We start from the raw sequence: 20887 nt of genomic DNA, 5'->3' as shown, positions 1-20887 counted from the left end.
TAGGTAGCATGGTCTGAAAAACCTGTATCCTGATCCTCTATAACCCCCTCTTCCTCATTGTACAAACCCTCTTCCTATAGAATAATATCCCCCATCCATGTAACTCTCCTGTGGTGACGTTCCCCATTGTGGTTCATACTGCTGCTGCATGTACCCTCCTTGTTGCAGTGTTTGTCCTACGTGAAACCCTTGCTGTGGTGTTGGCGCCACAGCGGCGGCATTTGGAATGGTGTATTTGGCCAGCTTCTTTTGTACGAATTTGTTTCCTGCCTTCACAGCATTCTCAGCTGCCTGCCTCTCGCTCTCCTGCTTCCTCTTACAGTAATGTACGATTGTTGCTTGTATTTCGCACCAGCCCTTAACTTCTCTACCCACTATTTTATCCAATGAAGCTTGTAATTTTGTTGGCAGCCCTTTTACTAGTATGCAATAGAACAATGTTATGCATTCGTCCCAGGACCTTCGCGTCTCTTGGGTCCATAAAGCCTGCACTCGCTTTACATATTCAGCAGGGTCATCTTCTCCTTTCATTTTATGAGTCATCACTATCCCCACGTCATAGCTGTCTGGATACATGCATCTTAAAACTTCCCAGACATGTGCTCGACAATTGTTAAATGGAGCTCCGTCATGTGCCTTGATGCTCAATTTCACTCCTTCATAGCCGGTCTGGTTCCAAATTGTGTCTGCCTGTTCTCCTATAATTGCAATGAATAAACCTTTCATAACCCCTATGGCTAGCATCACTCCTGCTGTCTTTTTCCCGAGTGCCTGTGTCTATTTACTTGCCCCGGCTACGATGGAGGGCAAGCTACATATTAGGTCGTCCCAGTCCATTGTTTGCCAGGGCAAATAATGGTCTCCCTCTCATTCTTTCTGTAGTAACGGCATTACCCGTGTCTTAGGTCCCACCCTCCCTCTCTGACAGCTTGTGTTAGCTCCATTTTTACCTTCCCTGTCCTACTACGTAAGGAGGTGGACCAGTCTCAACCGTCATTGTCCTGACTTTAACGCTCTTTTCTTCCCCTAAGTTTGTCGGGATGTCCATTCCTCACTGTCCCGTCACTCCATTCGTCTCCTAATAACCCTTTGTCTGAGGCTGCGTCTTCTTCACCCCCCTCGTCAGCTTTTTCGTTTCTTCCTCTTCATCCTCCCCATCTAATTTGAATTGCATTCTTCTGGGTAGCCATTCTCCCTTATCCCCACTTGCTCTTCCTCCACTGCTTCTCCTCTATCACCCATTCTGCTTCACTGAATGACGCATCCACCTGTTGGCGCATATTCTTTTTGATGTCTACTAGATATTTTCTTTCACCCTGCATGTGCATCTCCTCTCTTTCACTCTGATTTTCTCTTTTCCCTGCATTGTTTTTCCTGGGTCTCCCTTTGAGGTTTCCCACCGAGGGTTAGTATACACTGCGGCTGGTCACAAGGTGGGATATAACCCATAGGGCCGGGGGCGTGAGCTCTGTCCGCTCCCTTGCATTGTCTCCTCTTCTTTCTTCAATTTCTTCCCCTTTAGTCTCCTCGTATAATTTCCAGAGACCCAATATGTTTTGCCTGGTTTTTACCTTAGAATCTTTATATTTCGTCAAAACATATTTTCAATTATCTTGCTGTCAAATGTGCCTTCCCTCGGCCATGCATGGAAACACTGCCCTGCAGTCTCCTCGGCCTACTGAAAATTGTATTTTAATAGTTTATCGCGATACTAGGGCAATTTGCGGCACATGTGGTCTAGGGAGCTGACCCATAAGCCATTATTTCCTTTCTTTTTATTCTACTACCCTGTATTCCCTCTTCCTCCTATTCTTCCAACTCTTCCTCTTTTCATTCCCAATCACACCTCTCAACGTTCAGTCTGGCCCTCTCCACAGGCCCATATAGACACTCCACTCGTTCGTACTGGCCCGCTCCACAGGCCCGACCACTCACTCTATGTTAGTACTTCAAAGCCCTCTCCATGGGCTCACCATTCCCTATGCTAGCGCAAGAGTGTTCAGCGTCTAACCATGCACCACCAGCACACCCCTGCTGTTAGAATGGTAAGTCCTGCTATTTAAATGAGATACCTCTTGTGCTGAATCGTCCACTGCAAGCCCTCATCACTGGATGACTCTAACTACCAAACATGTGTCCCTCTCTACAAAAACCAACACAACGTATACCCCTATGACGCAACTATACAATCGCTTGCACTATGCGCCACTCCTGTCGAACGGAATTCGCCACACATTACGCATCTCTCCTGCTCTAATGCAGGCGTGCCCACACCAGCAGCGCCCACTCCCTATTAGATGGTACGCACTAATATCTACACTACTACAGCCGATCATCCTCCCTGACCCTCCGTAGGCATGCACTATTATGCAGCGTCTTCTTCCACGGTTACACTGACGTCCTGGATACTCCCGAGTACCTTCTGTACTGAGCCTCCACCATGGGCTCACCCTTCCCACTGAGCGCAGGACGTCACTCCGGACCTGGCAGACCTTTGCAAACTCAGTGTCTGCATGGCCTCCTCAGTGATGTGCAGTAATCTGGTCTGCGGTTGCCAGACCCGCACCCCCATGGAGGGCAGCCTGGATACCCTCAGCCGTACTGGGAAGACTGAGAGATCTCGCTGGGGCTTCCAAAAATGTAGTCATGAGTCCACCAATTAGATCATTAAATACATACTGTACTCAAAACGTGGAACAAACGCAGGGGCAAGAAGCAATGCTGTTTATTACAGCTGGGGAAGCACAAATCAAACAGAACAGTGGATAGGCTCTGATCAAAAAGGCTGACATCTGAATGGCATACAGACAGTAGTTTTATACCCAGAAATACATTGGTTGGAAATCCATTGAAACACTTGAAATTTAGAGAGTTCATTTTTTCAATTTTCCCAGAGATTTCATTGGTTCGTTGATGTCACCTCCTCGAAGTTTACGTTGATTAGTGAAGCATAATTGCAGCAAACGTTTAATAGTTTCCCATTGCATTACCTCCCCCTGTGGTACCACTTTTATTCACATCCCATCCCATCCCGGAACAACTTGTTATTAATGAAGTAACATTTGTGCTGCCCGCCGGGACTTTAATACACTGCTATTGGTCAGCACCACTGAGAACGGAACACAAGATACCCTGCAGCTGGTGAGAAAGGGGAAATTCACACGATACCTGCTGGATAATGACCTTCGTGAGCTCTGTAGTAGATACTTTAGAGGCTGGCCACCTCCCCAGAGCTCAGGAACCTACCGTCTGATTGGTTCTCCCAGGAACATCACTCAATCCAATGATCCCTTCCCACAGCCGTCTGGCGATGGGCTTCGGTGGTCATGTGACCGACACACTGGTACAGAGCCACTTCCCTGCTGTCGTGTGGGGCAGCTAGGTTGGCTGCCTGCCCTGTAGTTACATCACCCAGTTTTAGCTATGTTGGCTTTCTCGTGATGAGCAGATGGAGCCCCACCCACTTTCGCAGATCCCTGTCATACTGGTCACGTGTTTCAAATCGAGGTTTGCCAGGCCCAGCCCACCCGAGGGATTTCCCACTACGTGTGTTTATGATGGCGCTATTTGTTTCCTTCCCCTTCTTTGGCTAATCATAGGATAGTCTCTTGGATGGCCTGTACACCCAATGCATTGTTACCCCCTACCGTTCCCTGTTAAGCCCTTTTTACGGGGCGTCTGTGGCTCAGTATACCTGTGTCATTTCCTGTGGAGCTGCCCCCACCACCGCCCTTCTTTACTCTCGAAGTTGGTAGGTGAACCCCCCTGTCTGGTGCTGAATTAGCACCTTTAGTACAGATTAATCATCAGGCTTTCGGGGATAAGCACCAAGTGTTCCAATAAATAGTAAACAAAAACTGAAATAACAATATGAAGCAACTACACAATTACGAAAAGACTACAGAAATGAGAGGTACATTAGCCTTGTTCTTAGCCCAAAGGATCTTTTGGCTTCTTGTAGGAAATATGATGAGCACTGATACTGAGCTTGTTTAACCAAATTAAAGCTGCTGCCCAACTTTAAACTGCTGACAGTTTGATATGTTAAAAGTGGGTGTTACCTTTGAGTCCAGAGAATATCAAAAGGGCTGCATTTAAGTCCCGCAGAAGGAGATTGCTGTTGGCAGGAGCAGAGGAGGCAGAAAAATGGCTGGAAGAAGAAGCACTGGGCCCTTGCAGAGTGGAGGGGCTGAAATCCCTCATTATTCCCTGGCTTGATTTTAAAGCGACTAAACCAGTGTGAAACAGGCATGGTATCAAGAGAGACACAGACGCAAAAGTATTTATTTTAAAACCTTTATTTACTAAGGTTCCTGGGTTGGTGGAATGCCTGACTGGTCCTAACTCTAAAGCAGAGGTCTTCAAACTGGGGGGCGCGGCCACATCCCAGGTGGGGCGCGAGAGCCCAGCATGAAATGTAAAATTAAATTTAAAAAAGAGGTTTTTTAAAAAGAATTGGAGGAAATGGGCAGGGAAACACTGTTTGCCTTTGACAGTTCAGTTCCCCAGCCACACATGCTCACTGAGCCATGCAAGGCTGGGGGCGTTTTGCTTTGCCAGCCTTACATAGCTCATTGGACATGCTGGCTGGGGCACTGCATGTCTGTATGTGGGAGAAGGATCTCCTTCGCCTCCTCGCACATACGAACAGAGCAACCTGGAGCGGGGCATTTCAGCACCCGCGTGCAGGCCCCTGCAAAAGGTACGTTTTATGTTAATTTATTTTTTTAATTTTTATTTAAATATGTGTATGGATGTGTGTATGCTTGTTTTATGAGTAAGTGTATGGTTATGGGTGCTTGCATGAAAAATAGAGTGATTGCTGAGTGTGTCAGTGAGTGTGTGTGTGTGTTTGTTTTGGTCTATTGAGCTGATTTTGGCGAGTGGGGATTGAGGGGGCAAGGAGGGTTGTACCCCGAGAACCCCCTTGATTGGTACGGGCTCTATGGCATTTTTGTGGGAATTATTTATGACCCTCCATTAAAAAAATTCACCAGCTCCCACTGGCCCTTGGACTGTGTTGGGAACGGGGTGGGGGAGCAGGATGGGCGGGAGCACTGGGATAGTGGTGGGAGCAGGCTGGGGAGAGCCTGGGGTCTGTGATGGGGTGGGGAGAGCCCAGAGACTGGGTAGGAGTGGGATGAGGGAGCCCAGTGACTGTGATGGGAGCAGGTGGGGGAGCCCAGGGACTAGGGTGCAGTGACGGCACGCATTCGTTCATAGCCATTTCTATATATTGTCTATTTGGCATTTTTGGAGGGCCCAGCCTGCCCAAATTTTGGTCAGGGGAGCCCAGTTCAAAAATGTTTGAAGACCACTGCTCTAAAGGGATGGTTCCCTTAACTGATGTTTCTAATGGCCGTCATGTTTAATAGTACAAAAATAAAAGTCTTGTCTGTGTCTAAACCTATGCTCTCCCTCAAGCTTTACAAACATGTGATAGAAAAGATGTGATTCAACAAAAATGCAAGGCCAGAGTTGGTTTCAAGTGGTCTTCTCACCAGGTGCAATTTGGTCAATGTCACAAAGATGTGTTCACTGTACAGGGCTGTTTGCAAGACCTTCTCCATAGGCCCCTTACTGTGAATTCCAACACCTTCAATGTCTCTGGGTTCCTTGGGGATCCCTTCCCCAAGCTTCAACTTGTTCACTTTACTTTCTTCAATGGGCCTCTAAGGGTTCCCTTCCCAAAGCTCAGGTGTCTTCCAGCTTTCCAAAACATAAAGCAATATGTGTCGCAGTTCCTTCTTAATCTGTCAGGGTGCCCTTGCCACGCTTCTGCTCTCTCACACTGCAATTCCTCAGCGTCTCACCTTCCCGGTCTCTGGCCTCTGGTCCTGGGGAACTCTGGTGTCTCGGTTCTCCTCTCAGATTAGCTGGCTCTCCTACTCACTCATAACTCTGTGTCAGACCAGACCTTTTCTAGAGAAAACACCAGTCAAGTGGATGTGAATGGTTACTATCAAATACCTGACCCTGCATGACTCTATTAGTGGACACTTTGGGTTGTTTCTATGAAAGGTTCCCCTCATTTCCCCCATGTTATTCCTATGGGTCATCTTTACTGATCTTAGTCACATCTTCCTCGTCTCAGTATTTGTTTATTAAAAATGGGGAGGGGGAGATGGGGTGAGATGGAATTGACATTGACAGGCTATCTTATTACCAGGTGATTGGTAAAGAATAGGGGAAGACCCCTTGGCCCTTTTTTGGTAAACAAAAGATAAATCTCTCTGTATTAAATTATTCTCTATGTTACCCACTTGGATATGGAAGCACTGGCTTGTGTAACCCTTCCTAGGATCTGAACGGGGGTAGGACCAAGAAGCATTGGAATTGAGGTTCAATTTTTTTCACCTTCTTTCCCTCCTTCCCCGTGGTTGCTCTGGGATAATCAGTATGTCAGTGTGTCTCTCTTTTGGGTTAGGGATAATGGGGCCTGTAAAGCCTACAAAGGCTTCTGGGATTTCTCCACCTATTATCATACAGCGTCTCTCTTAGGGTACTTGTCTGAGGTTGGCCCCGGTCTCCCCTAACCCAGGTGATGCTCCCTCGCATGTCCTCCCCCAGGGCTGGGATCCGAAAGTGACGGCCCTCCCCATGCCACCTGAATGGAGGATTTTGAGGGTCTACGTGGGAGAATACCCCTAGGTTTCTTACACCAGATGTTTGGTTTTCTTAGGCATTTTGAGCACCCAGCAGACTATGCCCATTGACGTTTGAGCAGAACTATTACATTTTGACTGAGCTGTATGGGGAATATGTTTTACTTTTCGACTCAATAAAAAAAACAAATAACTACCTCAATTGTGATTGGCTGATGCTGGCACCATGGTTAATCGGAAATGGCAGACTCTTTTTGAAGCATTTGTTCCTACTTTTCATGCTTTTTGATAAAAAGACCATGGTGGTTTTTATTGGTGGTTTTTGATATTTTGAGGATTTTCTGGGCATCTTTTTGGAATTGTGAAGATCCTACAGACATCCAGTCCTCACATCTCCCTACCTTCTACAGATAGTGAGTATGGGAGGTTGCTTTACCCTTCCTTGAGAAAGGTATTGAGGTACTGAAAGGGGAAGTGCTTTTGGGGTGCTTTTAGGTGCTTCTATGAAGATTGTCTAGCAAGACCTGGTGAGGCAGGTAGTTGTTTTTTGAGGTGACTATAATATCCTGGAGACGGTTGATCAGTCTTAAGTCTTGAGTAGATATAGAGGCAGTGAAAAAGATTACTGCTTATTCATTCATTACTTTTTGCATTTTAAGTGTGTTGTGCATAGTGACCATTATGGTAGTGATGTTTCTTTATTACTTATTTCTCATTATTAAAAGATATACTTTAAACATGAGAGTGCAAGATGCATTAATTGAGTGTTTATTACTGAGTATTTTTACATGCACTTTAAGAGTGTGGCATCTAATTAAATGTATTGTGTATTGATGTGTTACATGGTACATGCCTTTTAATGCACCTACGGAGGGTTACTGGAGAGTATGAGCAGTGGACTAGCAATACAAAATAATGTGACATTAGTAAGTCTCTCCTGGGCAGATGAAAGAGATTAGCTGTATCCTGCATGAGTTGTTGTTTACTCTCTTTCCTGGTGCACAGTGAAAGGTGTATGCTCTTCCCTACATCTATTCTACCATAACCCCTGCTCGGGAGGGTCTTAGACACTTCCCTGCGGTTGGAAGAGGGGCTCTGGAGATAGAGGTGATAGAATTCATGTCAAGATGACATGTTGTTTTCACATACACTTAAACCTACTGCTAAAGGGGAGTTCCCTTCCTATATAAACTAAACTAAGGTGCCGGTCATTAGTCAAAAAGTAGAAATAGTCCCCAGTCCACATAACTGGCACTACCACTTAGAAATAACATAAAAGAAAAATAGGTAGAGTTCCCTGCACCCTGAATGATTCAGCATGAGCTTTCTCTGGCATCCCAGCAATCTCTCCTGGTTCTGGATCCAATAGCTATCCGTTATTAATAGTGTTTCCTCACTTGGCAGTTCTCCGCAGTCTATAAAAGTTCATCAAATGTTTCTCCAAGTTCAACAAAGATATATGATATGATATGATATAATGGGGCATTTATAATGTCCCTGTGACCCTGGAAGTTTGTACTAATCGGGTTTCTTGTGCTCCCTCAACCCCCCTTCTTATCTCGTCTTAGCTCCTGTGGGTCCCTGTGACCCTGAAGAGGTTGTTCTACGCAGGTTTCTCGAGCTCCCGCAACTCCACTTCTCGTTGTCTTCCTTTCTCTGGGCCTCTTTGACCCTTGTATGGGGCTGGGATGATCCTTTTTTCTTCCCCACTTGTTTCTTCCTCTCGCTGTCTCTGTCCGACTTGGGCTACCCGTGTACCTTCTGCCCTGCAGGGTTTGCTCCAGTGAGGGTTTGTCTCCTCGCAGCAGTGACATTCTGCACAGCTGGTCGCTTTTCAGTATCTTGTATATTCATAGAAAATGTTTCCAACGAAACACTTTAAATCAAAAATTATGCATCAAAGATTTTGCATCGAATGCATATATGGGGTAGGTAACAGGTTTAATTTTCGTTGTGGTGTCTTTTTAAGGGAAAAATCAGGAGGGTGGGGGGGACAGCCCAAAAAAATGCATTTGATGCTAACATTTTCGATGCAAAAATCTTTCATTGGAAAGTTTTCGATGCAATGACCATAAACCCTGCTCTTCCATTTTGGACAGGAGGTGCGGCTGCATTCTGCTCTCAGTGGTTGCTTGCTTGAGAACAGAGGATGCACTCCTCCCTCGGTTCCTGGTATCAGCATCTGTTTGCGTACCCCAGGCCCACAACATCCTTTGCATGGTCGCCCCACCAGGTAAGGGTCACTTTGCGTGGCTTTTGCCTCCAAGGTCCCCCAATTTGCTATGTCGGGGTTGCAACATTTCCCTGAATCGTCTGCTTCTCTCCGCACTACTGCTGTACAGCGGAGCTCCGCCCCTTGCCAACATTCTCACATCGTAGGCTCCCTGCTGCGCATGGTTTCTCCCTCTCCAAGTAAGGATTGTTGGCCCTTTATTCTCGCTCCGGGACTTCAGAGGAGCGTATGGTTCAAAGTCAGCTGTTAAGTCTGTGGAGCGTTCAGCATTACCTTGAGCCAACCACTTAGAGGTGATGCGAGTGTTATTTTGAGTAGATGTAATGTCAGCCTTTTTTACTCTCATGTATGCAGATAACGCTTTAGGTATAGGAAGTTCCCTATGTGTGCCGCCAATGATCCTTGTCTGAATGCCAGCCGGGGACCCTTTGTGAGTCCAGGAGACAGTTCAGTAAGTGCAAGGAAGTGCAGTGACTAGTTTGGTGTCCAGGAGACAGTTCAGTAAGTGCAAGGAAGTGCAGTGACTAGTTTGGTGTCCAGGAGACAGTTCAGTAAGTGCAAGGAAGTGCAGTGACTAGTTTGGTGTCCCGGAGACAGTTCAGTAAGTGCAAGGAAGTGCAGTGACTAGTTTGGTGTCCAGGAGACAGTAAAATAAGCACGGGGCAGCGCAGAGACAGATTCTTGAAGGCAGATACCTGAAAAGTGACTCTTTTAAGGTGCGGGGTGCGTAGTAATTAAATATGCTTCTTGAGCAACGCTAAATGTGAGCACACAGCTTGCTTCTCTATTCAAGTACTGGCAAAGCCAAAAGTAAGAAAGAAAACAGAAATTTCTAGTTAAAACAATGTAGAAAAGAAAAGGAGTTCAATCCTTTTTAAGTACTGAGGGTATTCTTTTAATGGCATTTTTGGAAGAAGAGAGATAAGAGTGTGACTGTTGGAACTAACCATGCATATAATTTCTTCTTTCTCGCTCCTTACAGATTCTCTTGTGAAAAGAAGCCTGGAATCTTATTTTTTATTTTATCAACTTCCCCTTTCCCTCTGCAGTGTTCCGTGCTCAGCTGTTCTTTTAGTTTAGTTGAGTGAGTCATGCTCTTGTGGGTCTGTGGGGTCCTGCAGCACCTGCGGACAGTTCCTGACCTCCGCCTGACACAGGGCTATCTTCTGACAGTCCCTGCAAATGTTTTACAGTAGCAGCAGAGCAGGCTCAAATGCCACATGTGCATTCCTGAATGTAGCCTGCTGGAGCCCAAAGTTCCAAGCAGGTGGGGGAATTCCCTTTGTAGTTAAAGGCACCCCTTCCAAAGTCATAACCATGTGTCTTAAGGGCCTGCTGGCACAATTAATCAAGCCTTGGCTGTCTTGACATGGTGGCTCCTAGAATTACACAGTTGTACAGCCACAAGCATTTTGATTTCATATAATTGTCAACCTGATGACCAGTGACTCATCCAAGGCAGTGCTGTGTGGATTCAGTGTGTTGTCATCTCTACCCCAGAACAGGAAATCCCCCTTGTGAGTGGGCCAGGGACAGGCATTCAAAGACATGCCTGCAAGGAGACTATATGGAGTCCTCACCAGGGTGCTAATCTTGTGGTTGGCAGACAGAGAATGGGGGAAGGACTTAGAGTAGCGTGGGACTGAGGTAGAGTCAACTGAGGAGATCCTCCATCTGGGGTCTTGCTCTGGGATCCTGCATCCTCCCCAACTCCTGCAGACAGAGCACTCTGTGTATGTCATCACAGGGTAAATGACATTTGTTTCTGCGGCCCTTACAGAAGGCTAGAAGTGAACAATCATCCATGGCATTTTGCCTAAATGAGAGGGAGTAGACCCTCCTCTTAGCTGATTTATCTTTGGACTTCAAGGCAAGAAGATTCCCGGATATAATATATTCAAAAGTCTTCTGCCATAGAGGTGAAGACAAAATTCTCCAAGAACGAGCAAAGCACGTCTCTTGCCCACCTCAAGGGCACATTTGCAGTGACAAGGCTGTGGACCAAGGCCTCTCTGCTGACTGTGCACTAGAACCAACGTCCAGCGCACCAGACCAGACAATCTTCCTGGAAGCGTGGAACAAAGGAATCACTTGTGTCTCGAGACCCTGAATTGGGCCTCCCAGAGACTCAGAACCCCAGAAGCAGCTTAGAACCCTGGTTATGGCCTCTATAAACTTGAGCTGGCTTGACTATGCTCTGCCCACTTCGAGATGCTACAGGACCTGTGGTGCTGCTTTTGGCATTTTAAGAACTTCAAACTACTTTCCTGCTCCTTTGAGATGTTGGGACGCTGACCCAATCCAGTGAAGCACATTGCCGCTACAACTCGACCACTGCTCTTCTCTGTGGAAGCACCCAACACGCCACATTCCAAGCACTGACTTGACCCATGTAGGTGCCTTTCCCCGTCTTACTACGTGTGAGAGAAAAAAAAAAAAATAACAGGCAAAACACCTTGTCGGGGAAAGAGGCACTGAGACCCGGCGGCAAGAGTTCAAAGGATGGTTTATTTCTCCAGCTAGGAAATAACCCAAGAAACTCTACCTCATTTACATCAGTGCCAACATTTATATTAGTTAAAGTAACTCTAACAAAAAATACTAAATGGACCTGATTGGCCAGACGGTGTGGTGCTGTAGGTGTGAGTAGCATCTCTTCTTCCTGGTTGGCTGAGTAGCTGACAGACGTCAAACATCTTGCGCTCCATGCAGGTCAGGGTCCGGTCACTGTGGTCACTACCTAAGCTGGTATTGTTACATACTAAATGACAAAATATTTAAAACATTTTATGCTACTTGTCACATTTCTACATATGTTACACACAATGATTATTGTCAGTACAATTGGGTCATTCGTGGCTTTAATTGAAGACCTTGACCTTTATTGTGCATGTAAAAGAATCAGGCTATGTTTCGCATCTCTTTCTAGGTTTCAAATTCATTAGTGCAAGTAAAAGCATATATAATAATAAAAATGCTTAAGGTAAGTAGTGGGTGTGTTGGGTGGGTTTTGCAGCACAGGCGAGGGTCTGGCACTTGAAAGAAATACCTTACAGGGGGTGCAGGGTCAGGATGGCAATAAATTGTTCTCCAGCTTCAGCGTGAGAATGGAAGCGCAGAGCTTTCCTTCGCAGGGGGAGTGCAAGGGTGGGGGCCAGCCAGCTGCCTGCGCGCCTTGTGTGTGTGTGTCTCTGTCCTTGGCTGCTGCGGTGGAAAGGGGAGCTGAGCATTGCTATACTATCGCAGTGAGGCCTGTTTACCCAAGATGGAGTCGAAAGGGGGCACAAAAGATGGATGCCCCGTGTCCTGCTCAATAGTCCCATCTATGCAGCAGTCAACCGTGGTTAACTTTACATAAGGGCAAGGGGCAATACCACTACCAGAGGCACGTGGTCCAAGCCTTGTACTGAGGAGCGTACGAGGTGAGGGGGCCTGAGGACCCCTCGCTCCCATACATTCCCCCCTTTCGTTACATCTAAAGTAACAAACTACTTTATCTCGTTCTTTCCGTTCTCCCTTCGGTAGTGCTCAGCTTCAGCCACAGCCTCATCCCAAGCGGGTGTACCCTTTATTGGCATCCATGCTTTACACACACTTCTTAAGCTGTTACCCCTTCTTGCATATTCTTCTGGGGTGACCATTAAGTATATCCCACCATCCCCATCTAAATCTATCCATACCTCGTTATACCACAGCAGGTTTTTTGGTTCTCTAATGGTAGTGTAATGTAGATTATCGACCACGTCCCCATACTATCTATAGATGGCAGTCATCCTATACTGTGGTGTGGTGTATTCTCCGGTTTGTACTTGGGCATCTATCATGGTAGCCACCGTTGTCTGTCGGCCCACTGTTACCATCATCATTGCTGAATTAGGCATATTATTTTCACAGCATCTTAGTCCCAGTTGGCACACACAGAATATTTAAAAGAAGAAAGACTATTATAGGAATGAGTATCTTTTCTGCGATGTTCACCCACGAAGGTATCCAGCTGAACAGGTTGTCGAACCACGTGTTGTTGTCTACTCCGCCTTCTGCTCTCATTCTTTCTCCTAAATTATGCACTGCTGTTATCACATGTGACAGTGTCCCGTTATCAGCATCGGAAGTTGGTACGAACGTGCAACACGCCCCCCAATTGTTTTGCAAACACCACCGTCCATCGCTGTGATAAGATCTAAGACATATCTGTTTTGCATCGTCATCAGGCGCAGTGCACGGAGCTCTATTTTTATGATGTTGAATCCTTTTTCAGTGTCGTTGGCCAGGTGGATGAGCTCCCAGCGTGTTATCTGCAGCCATTTCACGTTTGCCCTTGCTTGAACGCCTGGTGCTAGGAACGATGCAAAGAATGTTTCTGCAGATGAGAAAAGCTTATACTGTTGTGGGATTTTAGCAAGGAGTTCTGACGATTTGGACGAAATATAAGTGGATCCTTTGCTGCGTGACAACTTGGTTTTCAAAGTTTCTTCTGACAATAGTTTGTATGCTGGGGGCTCTGTGATTGTCTCATCGGGTGCTGCCGATGGTTCAGCCGATTGCCCTGCTGCCGGTGTATCAGTCGATTGGCCTGCTGTCAATGTGTCAGCCGAAGGCCTTGCCGTAAACTGGACGTGGCTCTCTGGTATCACCATTAGTGCTGAGTGAAGTGTGGCTAGGGCACAAGTGCCCCTCCAGGATGCTGGGAGATGCAGGTAAGCTCGTTTGCCACAGATCCAGTATATGTGCATTAATGCAGCAGTGCCTTTTTTCATGACTGGCATTATTAAAGTCTTATTGCACTGCCGCACCGTTCCCATGTTCACCTTCCCTTCTCCATGGAAGCAAAGTTTGTGCGGTATTTCCTTTTGAATCTTTATGGGTCTCTCCAGGGGTGTGAACCATGTCAACTTGGTGATATGCTGTGTCCAGATGGGGATGCACGTTTCTTTTGCCCATTCGTATGTTTTATCTGGCAGCCCTCGAAGCCCCTCAGCTTTGCATTCAATCGTTTCATCATGCCACTTGTCATCTGCATATCTTGAGCCTTTTATAATGAAAAATGGCTCCTGGAGGCAGATTACTCCTTGTCGTCTGCTGGTGCAAGTTTGTTCGTTTTCCAATTTCTCCATAGTGACTGTGTGTGCGTGAAATGTCTATTTTATTCTACACAGCATCAGATGAATCAAACATTGGGCCTCAGACAAGGGTACTTCCTGTGGGATCAACATTTTTGGGGTTTCAGTTGCGTGAGGAATAAGTGAGCACACGTAACAACTTTCGTTACTTGCTTGCTTTGCTGCGGTGCTCATGTCTGAATACCATTTGTTTGATTGGTCAGGGTGTCGGGGGTCCTCTATTTCATCTAACCCCAAGTTATGATAAATATCGTATCTGTTTTTTCCCACCCCCCCTTTTTCTCCTCCTTCTTTTTTTAATTGGGTACCAACTAGTGAATATTGCAGCGGGAATATTCTAGACCATGCTTCATCTATGTTGTTCATTGTGACATGTGTGTATTCAGTAGTGGTTTCTGGTGCAGTGTGTGTACGCATTCTTGTATTTATAGAATCAGTTAACCAATAGTAATCATCATTTACATTCCACCCAAGCTCTGTTTCCTTGGCTCCAGTATTATTCAACAATGGAATAGCAGTTTCGTTTATGTGCAATTGTACAAGGGGCAATGTTATATTTTTATCATTCAATTCAATGTTATAAGTGTCCTTTAAAATAGCCGTTGCTTCAGTCCATATTAGTTTAGACCCTGGTTTTGTCATATCAGTTCCGCTCCCCACTTTGTTCTTTTCATTTGCCACATATAAAACAACATTATACCAAATAAGATAAAACATTATTATTGCAAATAATATGGCAGCATATTTTATAACACATTCCAAATTATTTCATCTACTGGCCCTAGTGGCCTCCCTATTTCTATCTAACATTTCAGCTTGCTCAGTCATTTCGTCGCATTGGCTCATGTTGAACCTATGTGGGCGAGACAAATTCGTTAAGTCACATGGAAGAAAAATAATTGCAATTATTAATTTCTTTTTCATTTCTTTATTCAGTTAGGCATGCAACAATTCCTTTTGGAATAAATTAGGAAAAAATAGAAAAAACAACACGATTTATATGAAAAGAATAGAAAAAGAGAGAGAGAGAGAGAGAGAGATAGAGAGAGAAAGAGAGAAAATATATATATATATATATATATATATATATATATATATATATATATATATATATATATAAAACCTTTACTTTTCCCCTATACTTTCCCTGTCTTAAATTGTAATTGTCATCATGTCAAGCTGTGCCAGTGGTGGCATCCACACAGTCCGTTTCATTTTGGGGAGGTGTAACACTGTGTGCCCTTCTTACGTCTGAGAGGTGCACCAAGTACTTTAACCCTGTGACCTTAACTGCAGTTGGGGTGCTGTACACCACTGTGTATGGACCATGAAATCTTGGTGAATTCCACCTTCTTACAAAGTGCCTGACAAGAATTTGCTCCCCTGGCATCTAAGGCCCCTCCGGTCTGTCTGCTGTCGGCATGGAGGTGTCTGTTGCTACATCTTCAGTGAATGGTGAAACAATTTGTTTTGCTATACTGCATACTGCGCGTGTTAGCTATGTTAGGTATTCCTTTAATTCTTCTCCCAGCACTGTGGCAGCCCTGTGCGCAACAGACGCCCTCCTAACAGGGGAGAGCGGTGTGTGCATTCTCCTTCCCGTCACGATTTCGTGCGGGCTTAAATGATGGTCCTTGCATGGTTGGTTTCTGAGTTGGAACAGTGCTAGGAGCAGACAATATACCCAATTTTTTTTCAACGTGCTGCATAATTTTGATAAATTGCTTTTGAGCAGCCCGTTGATCCTCGCCACAACTCCATTGGCCATTGGATGATAAATCAAACATAATTTGTGTTTCACCCCCAGAGGGGAGGTCACTTCTTTGAAGAGGTAATTTACAAAGTGCGTGCCGTTGTCTGAACGGATCACGTCACAGATTCCCCACCGTGAGAATACTTCTCGCACAAGGAACTTGGCAGCACATTTTGCATCAGGATGGGGACAGGGGCCCGCTTCCACCCACCATGAAAAAGGGCATACCACCACAATCAAGTATCTTGCTCCGTTACATCTTTCTCCCATATCGGCGTAATCGATATGTAGTTGTCTAAATGGACCTGCATGGCGTGGCAAAGTGCCACGCAGAGTTCGCAATGTCACTCCTGAATTGTAAGTTTAGCATGTAGTACTTTCAATCACAAATTTAGTTAAGCATTCATGTAGATTAGGAACAAACCAATCCTCTTGAATATATGAGGCAATGTGGTGTTTTGCAACGTGAGCTGTAAAATGTAGTTGTTGGAATGCTACTTCTAATAATTCTACGGGCATCACTACCTTGCCTGTCGTTTCCTGTCTCCAAATGAGATCTGTGGCTGATTGCTTACACCCTCGTTTGCCCCACAACTCCTGCTCTTCCGTTGGGGCCCTTCTCTGAAGTTCTATCAATTGTGCTATGGGCGTGTTAATGTATGCATCTGTTGGTTGTTCTGCTGTGGTTGTTTTTACAATGTACTCTGATGTTGGTGTCTTATTGAAGTACAAGGCTTCTTTTGCTGCTTCCGTGCCGGCTGCCACGTTTCCCAATGAGACGGCGTCTGTGTTATGGGTATGGGCTTGGCATTTAACCACCGCTACTACCGATGGTTCTGCTAAAGCTTCTATTAGTTCATTTAGCAACGTGGCATGTTGTACAGGGGACCCGCCTGCTCTTCTGAACCCTCTCCTTCACCAACGTGATAGCCCTGAGTGAACTGTGGTGGTAACATAAGCTGAATCTGAATATATGGTCACGGCACAATCTTTGGCTGTGTGTAACGCGCTGATTAGCGCAGTCAGTTCGGCTGCTTGTGCAGAGTAATGTGAGGGGAGGCGTTTTTGCACAATCACTTCGTATGTGTCTTCTCCCATGCGCATTACCGCCATCCCCACATGTTTCTCTCCTGTCTCTGAATTTATGGATGCTGACCCGTCTATGAAATATATTTCACCTTCTGTAAGGGCGTTTTCGCTTGCTTTGGGAATGTCATCGCCCTCTCCCTCGTATGTGCTACAATCGTGTTCCTGTAAATCCTCATTTGTGCATGGCTCTGTAATGAAGGTAGCTGGGTTCACTGTCTTGCATCTGACCACATGTACATTTGGACTTGATATTATTATATCATAAGCAGAGGCTCTCTGTGTTGTGAGGGTAGATTTTGATCTTTCCAAGATAGCAAATAACAAATGTTCCGCATATAGCGTCACTGAACATCCCATTACGATCGTGGCGCTTTTCTCAATGGTGAAGGCCGCTGCAGCGAAGGCCTGTTCGCAAGCGAAATGTCCCTGCATTACTGGGTCCAATATTTCACTGTAGTACACTGATGGTTTGTGGCCTAGTGATGTCTTTTGTGTCAATACTGCTGTCATTAATGTTCCATTGCTGTGTGAAAACAGGAAAAATTCCCTTTCATAATCTGGATTTGCAAGGACTGGGGCGTCTGAAATAAGGTCTTTTAATCGAGAGAATTGAGCAATTGTCTCCTGTGTCCATTTTATTGGGGCTCTGTTCTTTTGTGCTTCTTTTAGTGCTTGTAGCATTGGCCGTGTGTATGCTGCGTAATCAAGGATCCACGCTAAGCAATAGTTACATATGCCAAGAAATTGCTGCATGTCCTTCACTGTTTTTGGTATGATAATGTGTCGAATGGCTGCTGCTCTGTCTGGTAATATTCTTTTTCCATCTTTAGATATTTGCTGGCCAAGATACACAACGTCATCAAGGCAGTATTGTAACTTTCCTTTGTCCACCTTGTATCCCTTGGCAGCCAATACGTTAAGCAGTGTTATCAAGTCTTCTCTACACTCTTCTTCTGTTTTGCTGCAGACGAGTAAATCGTCTACGTACTGTATAATGGTGCTCCCTACATCTATGTTGCCAATGTCTTCTCGTAGTATTCTGTTAAAAATGCCCGTGCTTTTGCAATACCCCTGTGGGAGTCCGCGATGTTCATATCTGTTGTTTCCTAATGTAAAAGCTGTAAGGTAATGCGACTCTGGTGCGAGTGGCACAGAGAAAAAGGCATTTTTCAGATCAATGACAGTGAAGCAAGTTGCCTCTTTTGGTATACTGCACAATATTGATGACGGGTTGGGCACTAAAGGGAACTCTTTTTGGATGACGTCATTGAGTGGGCGGAGGTCCTGGACCATTCTCCACGCCCCTCCTTTTGCTTTCTTAATTGGAAAAATCGCTGTGTTGCATGGGGAAGTTGATGGCACTAAGATCCCTTGGCTTAGGAGTGCATTCACTGTTTCTCTAATAACTTCCTCTGCTTCTTTGGATATTGGGTATTGTTTCACTCTGGGTGGGAGGGCACCTGGTTTCAGTTTTATTTTTATGGGAGTTACCTCATGCAACAATCCTACATCGTGTGGTCCCGTAGTCCAAATTTCAGGTGCTACCCTGGCCATGTCTTCTTCAAATATTGTCAGTGGGGCCTTTATGTTAGCCATGAGTGGGTTGTGTATTTCTCTGTATTGAATCATAATGTCACATGGTATGCTTATTTCCATTATTATTTCTCCATCCCCTTTGTAGTCAGTAAACAATACTTCATCAGTAATATCTTTTAGCATTATGTTTGGCTCTATGCATAGCACACTTCTCCACTCGCATCCTTGCGTGTCCAGGCCTATGACCACAATGCGTTTGTTGGAAACTTGAACTGCCTCAATGTCTATAGACATAATTGTGCCTGGCACTACATCTGTTGGTGTGATTGGGCGGAATATGAAATCGGATGGTATTCTCCACTCTTTTTGTGTTATTTCAGGCACTACTCGGGCTAATACCTGTATTCCATAGACGAACATGTCCATGTCAATGGGAATCCCTCTTACTGCAACTTCCTTTGTAATCGTACTTATTAGCAAGAGTGCCCGTACGGGGCATACCCCTGGCGTCGAGCACACTATTCCTCTTTCAGTAAAGGCTATGGTCATGTTTAACTTACTGAGTAGGTCTCGTCCCATCAAATTGATTGGCGCGTCTTCGTAATACAATAAGGGTGCACGCACTGTTTTTCCCCCCACTGTTACATCAAGATCTTTTGTATAAGGATCTTTTAAAATAGCCCAGAGAACCCCTGTGTCTCCAAATTTCTTCCCGAGAGCTGAAACCGCCCTTCTGTGAGGCATGATTTTTCTGCTCTACCATAGAGTCTACCATAAAGATAAACTGCTTGTTTCCTATCTCTGCCGCCACTAGTGGTTCCTCATTTGCACTTTGTGTGATGGATAGGACTGGACACGCAAGTGCTCCCTGTGGGCTGTCCTAGTCTTGGTATCTTTGCTGACCTGGCATTGAAGAAACGTTGTCACCCACGACCGTTACGCCGCGGTATGGTGCAGGGACACCGTTTGCGGCCGCTGCAAAAGGGTTATTGTTTATGTTCCCTACTGGGTTTTGTCTCGCCATGGGCTGTAGTGCGTTTTGCTGTTGTGGCTGCTGCTGCTGTTGTGGGGCTGGCTGTCTCTGTTGCATTTGGGGGTCATAGCAGTATTGATCCTGTTGTCCCCCCTTCCCCATTGGAGCTCCACAAGGGCTACCTGGGTGTGGGCAGCCCCACCCCTGTTCATTGTTCATGGGCTGTTGTTGCTGTTGAAAATACCCTGATGGTCGCATTCTACAATCTCGTGAATAATGTCCCCATCTTCCACAATTCCAACACAACCCCTGTTGTCCTCCCCTTGGTCCTTGCCCACCATACCCTCTGTTTCCCATTCCTCCGTATCCTCCCCTTTGCCCACGGTACCCACCTCTTCCTTGGGCCGGCCTGTTCTGCCACTGCGATCCTTGGCATGGTTGTTCCTCTCCGTTCCACTGTCCTTGGTCCTCTCCAACCCACTCCGCTGCAATCCCGACGGGCCTTCCTCCCGCGTTTTCTTCTCCTTCGTTTCCTCTGTCTGCTGTTACACTAGCAGTAATGGCGGCGACCTTCACTAATTTCGTCTGTACTAATTTTGCTTCGTCAGCCAGCCTCTTTTGCGTGACCTCCTTTTCCTTCTCTTTGATCCTCCTCCAGTGGTGTACAATTATGCTCTGAATTTCAGGTCACCCTTTGGCTTCGATCTCAGCTATTTTGTCCAAGGCCTTCTGCACCTCTTTCGGCAACCCCTTTTTAATGATAAAATAGAATGAAGCTGTTGATTGATTCCATGCCGTACCAGTTTCGCTTCTCCATAAATCTTGCACTCGCAAAATGAATTGCGCAGGATCCTCGTTCTCCTCCATCGTCACTGCATCACTGCATGTAAATCTGGAACGTCTGGAAATGCACGCCGCAATGCATCCCACACTTGTGCTCGAACATTGTTAAATGGTGATCCATCGTGTCGGTCACAGCTCATCGTTACTCCCGGGAACCCTGCCCTTTCCCAGATTGTGTCTGCTTGGTCCCCGATTGCTCAAACTAATAGACTTTTTACATCACCTATAGCTAACGGCACGCCTGCCGTGTTCTTCTCAAATACATGTATCCACTTACCTGCACCTCCCGTCAGCTCGGGGAGGAGTTTTAACAGGTTGGTTTTGTCCATTTGGGCCCACGGAATGTAATTTGGCCTACCTGCTCCTTTATGTATCAGTGGCATTTGTAGTTTTTGTTTCTTTCCCGTTCTGCTTGTCTTCTCTTTTTTCGCTTTACTTACCAATATGTTTCCTATCCTCCCTGTTCGTTGTCTTAATCTACCTTGCCATAATGGTGGCGATAGTGTGTCTGGGTAACGGTGGTTTGGCAGTGGGGAACCCTCCGCGGCAGCTGCCTCTTCGTATTCATCTAAATCGTCCCATATTTCTTCTATTTCTGACTCTAGCTCGTTATTATCCTCCCAGTTTTCCTTGGGTTCACTTCCTTGTCTTCCACTCTGGTCTCCACTTTGTTGACTCTCTGGTGTATCTGGGTGTATAATTCTCACTGGCTTGTTATTCAATTGGAACAGGAAC

Source organism: Ambystoma mexicanum, chromosome 9 (genome assembly GCF_040938575.1).
Source record: "Ambystoma mexicanum isolate Mex_15411 chromosome 9, UKY_AmexF1_1, whole genome shotgun sequence".
Classification (NCBI taxonomy): Eukaryota; Metazoa; Chordata; class Amphibia; order Caudata; family Ambystomatidae; genus Ambystoma; species Ambystoma mexicanum.
This window is presented reverse-complemented; position numbering follows the sequence as displayed.